Source organism: Cryptomeria japonica, unplaced genomic scaffold, assembly GCF_030272615.1.
Source record: "Cryptomeria japonica unplaced genomic scaffold, Sugi_1.0 HiC_scaffold_229, whole genome shotgun sequence".
NCBI classification, from domain to species: Eukaryota; Viridiplantae; Streptophyta; class Pinopsida; order Cupressales; family Cupressaceae; genus Cryptomeria; species Cryptomeria japonica.
The window spans coordinates 54696-62500 of NW_026729051.1; the positions used below are offsets into that span (position 1 = coordinate 54696).

The window sequence follows — 7805 nt, forward strand, 5'->3', positions numbered from 1 at the left end:
AAACCGGGCTCCGACTTCGTGCACTGCATGGTGCCCACCAAGGCGCGCAACCCAGCCAAGGTGCCCACCGCAGCGAAGGTGCACGCGAGGTGCGCACCCGAGGTGCACACCCGGGGCAAACCGAGCTCCGACTTCGTGCACGCCGCACCTTGGAGCACACTTCAGAGCGCTCCTTGGTGCGCACCAGGGCGCGCAACCCAGCCAAGGTGCTCACCCCGGCGAAGGTGCACGCGAGGTGCGCACCCGGGGCAAGCCGGGCTCGGACTTCGTGCACGCCGCACCTTGGAGCACACATCGGAGCGCTCCCGGGTTCGCACCAGCATTGCGCACCTTTGATGCGCTGCCTTCACTAATTTCCAGAAAAGGCAAAAAAAAAAAAAAAACGAGATTTTAAAATTTCCGTTTTGAAAGATAGTGAAAAAAACGGAACGCGGGTGCCATCTTGAGCCCGCCCTGGTGTGCAGCCCAGGCAAGTTGTGCGCACCAAGGCACCCACCCTGGCCAAGGTGGGTCACGGGGTGGGTCCTAGGGTGGGTAACGGGGTGGGTACTAAGGTGCGTGCCAAGGTGGGTCATGGGGTGGGTGCCAAGGTGGGCACCAGGGTGGGTGTGCACCAACCCTAGCCAGGGTAGGTCACGGGGTGGTTGTCGGGGTGGGCGTCAAGGAGCCAAGGTGGGTGGCAAGTAGCCAAGTTGCGTGCCAAGGTGGGTGTCGGGGTGGGTGCCAAGGATCCAAGGTGGGTGCCAAGGAACCAAGGTGGGTGTCTGGGTGGGTGCCGAGGTGGGAGCCAGGGTGGGTCCCAAGGTGAGTGCAAAGGTGGGTGCCAGGGTCAAGGTGAGTGCCAATGTGGGTTCCAAGGTGCCAGGGTCAGGGTGAGTGCCAATGTGGGTTCAAAGGTGCTAAGTTGGGTGCGAGGTTGGGTGCGAGGGTGGGTGGGTGCCAAGGTGTGCTAGGTGGAAGCCCGGGTGGGTCGGCATCCCATGGGTGTCGAGTTGGGTGCCTGATGGGTGCTTCTTGTCAAGTTTTAGTCGTCGGGACTCATTTCGAGCCTTAGAGGTCGTTTCTTGTCCGGTTGCCCTGTCTTCGACCTGGGAACCCAATTTTGGTCCTCGGGTCCCATTTTTTTTTGTCTCGCATCCCACTTTTGGCCTGTGGCCTTTTCGGGGTCGATTCTCGTTTTGGGCATCAGAGCATGTTTCTTCTCCTAAAACCCAATATTTGTTTATTAAGTCTCGGAACACATTTTTGTTCTCGTGGACCCATCATGGGTCTTGGAACGCATTTGTGGTCCTTGGGTCCCATTTTGCATCCCGAAACTTGTGTTTTGGTGCTTGATCCCTATTTTGGGTGCCCACCTTGCACCAAGTGCGCACCCGGGGCAAACCGAGCGCCTTGGTGCACCGGGGCAAGATCGAGCGTGCACCCGAGGCGCCCCGAACATGCACCAAGGTGCACTCGGCCCACATGTGAGCGCAGGTCGTTGCGCCCGAGGTGGTGTGTGGGCACCGCGTTGCAGACGGGACACTGCACGCACACGACGCCCCGTCCAGGTGCACGCACGTAGGCCGGGCCGGGTGCACACCCGACGCCCTAGCAAGGTGCGCGCACCCGGGCAGGGCTCACACTTGGCGAACGGGGCGCACTTCGCGAGGGAGGGTGTGCACCTCGACGGGGGTGGGTGGCCGGGGTGGATTCGCACGTGGGTCGCGGTTTGCTAAGTACACACTGCGACAAGCTCATAACGGGTGCGATCATACCAGCGTTAGTGCACCGGATCCCATCAGAACTCCGCAGTTAAGCGCGCTTGGGCCGGAGTAGTACTGGGATGGGTGACCTCCCGGGAAGTCCCGGTGTTGCACCCTTTCTTAGTTTTTCGCCGGGCGTCGCAATGCTATTTGAATAAACCTTTTGCCCGTTTGCGTTCTCGTCGGGGCCGGGCCGGGCCGGGGTGCGCTGCCCGCACTACCGCGCGCGCGGGGGCGACACCGAGCGCGCACCCGAGGCGCCCCGAGCACACAGGCCACGGTGCAACCCGGGCGTTGTGCGCGCACCCCGGTGCGCCCGAGGTGCTGCGCGCGCACCCAGGTGAAATCGGTGTGCACCTCGGCCAGTGCGCGCTCGGTCGAGTCGCGCACGTTGGCCAAGGTGCACGGTGATGTTTCTTACTCTAAGGTTCCGCACCAGACGCCCGGGACAGGTGAGCGAAGCTGGGCGGGGCCGGGTGCGCGGCCGGGGCAGGTGCACGCAGCTGGAGAGAGCTTTGGAGCACACCAGAGGTGCGCACCTTGGAGCACACTTCGGAGCGCACCAATGATGCGCTCCATTCAAAAGTTTCCTGAAAAGGCAAAAAAAGTTGAGATTATAGAATTTCCCACTTGAGAGATTGTAAAAAAAAAAAATTTAAAATGAAGGAAACGCGGGTGCCAAGGTGTGCGCGCCCGGGTGCGCAGCCCAGCCAAGGTGTGCGCACCAAGGCGCCCACCCTGGCGAAGGTGCACGCAAGGTGCGCACCCGAGGCAAACCGGACAATTAACCCAACTTTCGACTTCGCGCGCACCTGCGCACCTTGGAGCGCACTTCGGAGCGCTCCTTGGTGCGCACCAATCTTGGGCACCTCGGAGTGCACCATGGCGCCCACCAAGGTGCGCACCCGGGGCAAACCGAGCTCCGACTTCGTGCGCACCTTGGAGCGCACGAAAGGTGCGCACCATGGCGCCCACCAAGGTGCGCAGCCCAGCCAAGGCGTGCGCATCAAGGTGCGCACCCTGGCGAAGGTGCGCACCCGGGGCAAACCGAGCTCCGACTTCGTGCGCACCTTGGAGCGCACAAAGGGTGCGCAACCCAGCCAAGGTGTGCGCACCCCGGGCAAACCGAGCTCCGAATCGTGCGCACCTTGGAGCACACTTCGGAGCCCTCCTTGGTGCGCACCGATGTTGCGCACCTCGGAGCGCACCCGGGGAAAACAATGCAATTAACCCGACTTTCGACTTCGTGGGCACCTCGGAGCGCTCTCGGGTTCGCACCTCGGAGCACACCGAGGTGCGCACCTTTGATGCGCTGCCTTCACCAATTTCCAGAAAAGGCAAGAAAACATTGAGAAGGTGTGCGCACCGAGGTGCCCACCCTGGCGAAGGTGCACGCGAGGTGCGCACCCGGGGCAAACCGGGCTCCGACTTCGTGCACGCCATGCTGTGCACCTTGGAGGGCCATGGTGCGCACCTTGGAGCACACTTCGGAGCGCTCAATGGTGCCCAACCCAGCCAAGGTGCCCACCGCGGCGAAGGTGCACGCGAGGTGCGCACCCGGGGCAAACCGGGCTCCGACTTCGTGCACGCCGCACCTTGGAGCACACTTCGGAGCGCTCCTTGGTGCGCACCAGGGCGCGCAACCCAGCCGAGGTGCCCACCCCGGCGAAGGTGCACGCGGGGTGCGCACCCGGGGCAAACCGGGCTCCGACTTCGTGCACGCCATGGTGCCCACCGCGGCGAAGGTGCACGCGAGGTGCGCACCCGGGGCAAACCGGGCTCCGACTTCGTGCACGCCGCACCTTGGAGCACACTTCGGAGCGCTCCTTGGTGCGCACCAGGGCGCGCAACCCAGCCGAGGTGCCCACCCCGGCGAAGGTGCACGCGAGGTGCGCACCCGGGGCAAACCGGGCTCCGACTTCGTGCACGCCATGGTGCCCACCGCGGCGAAGGTGCACGCGAGGTGCGCACCCGGGGCAAACCGGGCTCCGACTTCGTGCACGCCGCACCTTGGAGCACACTTCGGAGCGCTCCTTGGTGCGCACCATGGTGCCCACCAGGGCGCGCAACCCCGCCGAAGGTGCACGCGAGGTGCGCACCCGGGGCAAACCGGGCTCCGACTTCGTGCACGCCGCACCTTGGAGCACACTTCGGAGCGCTCCTTGGTGCGCACCAGGGCGCGCAACCCCGCCGAAGGTGCACGCGAGGTGCGCACCCGGGGCAAACCGGGCTCCGACTTCGTGCACGCCATGGTGCGCACCAGGGTGCCCACCGCGGCGAAGGTGCGCACCCGGGGCAAACCGGGCTCCGACTTCGTGCACGCCGCACCTTGGAGCACACTTCGGAGCGCTCCTTGGTGCGCACCAGGGCGCGCAACCCAGCCGAGGTGCCCACCCCGGCGAAGGTGCACGCGAGGTGCGCACCCGGGGCAAACCGGGCTCCGACTTCGTGCACGCCATGGTGCCCACCGCGGCGAAGGTGCGCACCCGGGGCAAACCGGGCTAGGACTTCGTGCACGCCGCACCTTGGAGCACACTTTGGAGCGCTCCTTGGTGCGCACCATGGTGCCCACCAGGCCGCGCAACCCAGCCAAGGTGTGCGCACCAAGGTGCACGCGAGGTGCGCACCCGGGGCAAACCGGGGTCCGGCTTCGTGCACGCCGCACCTTGGAGCACACATCGGGGCGCTCCCGGGTTCGCACCGGCGTTGCGCACCGTGGTGGGCACCTCGGAGCGCACCGTGGTGGGCACCTCGGAGCACACCAAGGTGGGCAGCGAGGTGCGCACCTTTGATGCGATGCCTTCACTAATTTCCATAAAAGGCAAAAAAAAACGAGATTTTAAAATTTCCGTTTTGAAAGATAGTGAGAAAAAGGGAATGCTGGTGCCATCTTGAGCCCGCCCTGGTGCGCAGCCCAGCCAAGGTGTGCGCACCAAGGTGCCCACCCTGGCGAAGGTGCGCGCCCGGGCAATTAACCCAACTTCCAACTTCGCGCGCGCCAGGGTGGGAGCGCACCCAACAACCGGGCCTGGGAAGAGCCAATGCGAGAAACCCCACCAAACGCTCTGACAAAAAAAGAGGGGGCGCTCCAGTAACCCCGCTTCGGAGCGCACCCTGGGCAAACCCAGCCAGGGTGCCCACCCCGGCCAAGGTGCAGGCGAGGTGCGCACCCGGGGCAAACCGGGCTCCGACAACGTGCACGCCGCACCTTGGAGCACACTTCGTAGCGCTCCCGGGTGCGCACCTCAGAGCACACCAAGGTGGGCAGCGAGGTGCGCACCTTTGATGCGCTGCCTTCACTAATTTCCAGAAAAGGCAAAAAAAAGAGGAGATTTTAAAATTTCCGTTTTGAAAGATAGTGAAAAAAACGGAACGCGGGTGCCATCTTGAGCCCGCCCTGGTGCACAGCCCAGGTAAGGTGCCCACCCTGGCAAAGGTGCGCACCCGGGCAATTAACCCTACTTCCGACTTCGTGCGCGCCAGGGTGGCAACCGGGCCTGGGAAGAGCCAATGCGAGAAACCCCACCAAACGCTCCGACAAAAAAAGAGGCGGCGCTCCAATAACCCCGCTTCGGAGCGCAGCCGGGGCAAACCCAGCCAAGGTGCCCACCCCGACGAAGGTGCACGCGAGGTGCGCACCCGGGGCAAACCGGGCTCCGACAACGTGCACGCAGCACCTTGGAGCACACTTCGAAGCACTCCCGGGTGCCCACCGGCGTTGCGCACCGTGGTGGGCAGCGAGGTGCGCACCTTTGATGCGCTGCCTTCACTAATTTCCAGAAAAGGCAAAAAAAAATGAGATTTTAAAATTTCCGTTTTGAAAGATAGTGAAAAAAACGGAACGCGGGTGCCATCTTGAGCCCGCCCTGGTGCGCAGCCCAGGCAAGGCATGCGCACCAAGGTGCCCACCCGCGGTGCACGCCCGGGGCAAACCGGGCTCCGACTTCGTGCAGGCCGCACCTTGGAGCACACTTCGGAGCGCTCCTTGGTGCGCACCATGGTGCCCACCAGGGCGCACCCGGGGCAAACCGGGCTCCGACTTCGTGCACGCCGCACCTTGGAGCACACATCGGAGCGCTCCCAGGTTCGCACCAGCGTTGCGCACCTTTGATGCGCTGCCTTCACTAATTTCCAGAAAAGGCAAAAAAAAACGATATTTTAAAATTTCCGTTCTGAAAGATAGTGAAAAAAACGGAACGCGGGTGCCATCTTGAGCCCTTCCTGGTGCGCAGCCCAGGCAAGTTGTGCGCACCAAGGTGCCCACCCTGGCGGAGGTGCGCGCCCGGGGCAAACCGGGCTCCGACTTCGTGCACTGCATGGTGCCCACCAAGGCGCGCAACCCAGCCAAGGTGCCCACCGCAGCGAAGGTGCACGCGAGGTGCGCACCCGAGGTGCACACCCGGGGCAAACCGAGCTCCGACTTCGTGCACGCCGCACCTTGGAGCACACTTCAGAGCGCTCCTTGGTGCGCACCAGGGCGCGCAACCCAGCCAAGGTGCTCACCCCGGCGAAGGTGCACGCGAGGTGCGCACCCGGGGCAAGCCGGGCTCGGACTTCGTGCACGCCGCACCTTGGAGCACACATCGGAGCGCTCCCGGGTTCGCACCAGCATTGCGCACCTTTGATGCGCTGCCTTCACTAATTTCCAGAAAAGGCAAAAAAAAAAAAAAAACGAGATTTTAAAATTTCCGTTTTGAAAGATAGTGAAAAAAACGGAACGCGGGTGCCATCTTGAGCCCGCCCTGGTGTGCAGCCCAGGCAAGTTGTGCGCACCAAGGCACCCACCCTGGCCAAGGTGGGTCACGGGGTGGGTCCTAGGGTGGGTAACGGGGTGGGTACTAAGGTGCGTGCCAAGGTGGGTCATGGGGTGGGTGCCAAGGTGGGCACCAGGGTGGGTGTGCACCAACCCTAGCCAGGGTAGGTCACGGGGTGGTTGTCGGGGTGGGCGTCAAGGAGCCAAGGTGGGTGGCAAGTAGCCAAGTTGCGTGCCAAGGTGGGTGTCGGGGTGGGTGCCAAGGATCCAAGGTGGGTGCCAAGGAACCAAGGTGGGTGTCTGGGTGGGTGCCGAGGTGGGAGCCAGGGTGGGTCCCAAGGTGAGTGCAAAGGTGGGTGCCAGGGTCAAGGTGAGTGCCAATGTGGGTTCCAAGGTGCCAGGGTCAGGGTGAGTGCCAATGTGGGTTCAAAGGTGCTAAGTTGGGTGCGAGGTTGGGTGCGAGGGTGGGTGGGTGCCAAGGTGTGCTAGGTGGAAGCCCGGGTGGGTCGGCATCCCATGGGTGTCGAGTTGGGTGCCTGATGGGTGCTTCTTGTCAAGTTTTAGTCGTCGGGACTCATTTCGAGCCTTAGAGGTCGTTTCTTGTCCGGTTGCCCTGTCTTCGACCTGGGAACCCAATTTTGGTCCTCGGGTCCCATTTTTTTTTGTCTCGCATCCCACTTTTGGCCTGTGGCCTTTTCGGGGTCGATTCTCGTTTTGGGCATCAGAGCATGTTTCTTCTCCTAAAACCCAATATTTGTTTATTAAGTCTCGGAACACATTTTTGTTCTCGTGGACCCATCATGGGTCTTGGAACGCATTTGTGGTCCTTGGGTCCCATTTTGCATCCCGAAACTTGTGTTTTGGTGCTTGATCCCTATTTTGGGTGCCCACCTTGCACCAAGTGCGCACCCGGGGCAAACCGAGCGCCTTGGTGCACCGGGGCAAGATCGAGCGTGCACCCGAGGCGCCCCGAACATGCACCAAGGTGCACTCGGCCCACATGTGAGCGCAGGTCGTTGCGCCCGAGGTGGTGTGTGGGCACCGCGTTGCAGACGGGACACTGCACGCACACGACGCCCCGTCCAGGTGCACGCACGTAGGCCGGGCCGGGTGCACACCCGACGCCCTAGCAAGGTGCGCGCACCCGGGCAGGGCTCACACTTGGCGAACGGGGCGCACTTCGCGAGGGAGGGTGTGCACCTCGACGGGGGTGGGTGGCCGGGGTGGATTCGCACGTGGGTCGCGGTTTGCTAAGTACACACTGCGACAAGCTCATAACGGGTGCGATCATACCAGCGTTAGTGCAC

At 63.0% G+C, this 7805-nt stretch overlaps 2 non-coding genes across 2 annotated transcripts in view; both read left to right on the forward strand.

Annotated features, from left to right (window-relative positions):
• The first annotated feature begins 1743 nt into the window (after positions 1-1743).
• On the forward strand, positions 1744-1862 carry LOC131869026 (5S ribosomal RNA). The gene has a single exon (XR_009367422.1). It is a non-coding gene; the product is annotated as a 5S ribosomal RNA (ribosomal RNA).
• A 5915-nt stretch (positions 1863-7777) lies between these two features.
• Positions 7778-7805, forward strand: part of LOC131869027 (5S ribosomal RNA) — a 119-nt gene continuing 91 nt past the window's right edge. Inside the window, exon 1 of the ribosomal RNA XR_009367423.1 lies at positions 7778-7805. This exon is cut by the window's right edge and continues 91 nt beyond it. This is a non-coding gene — a ribosomal RNA (5S ribosomal RNA).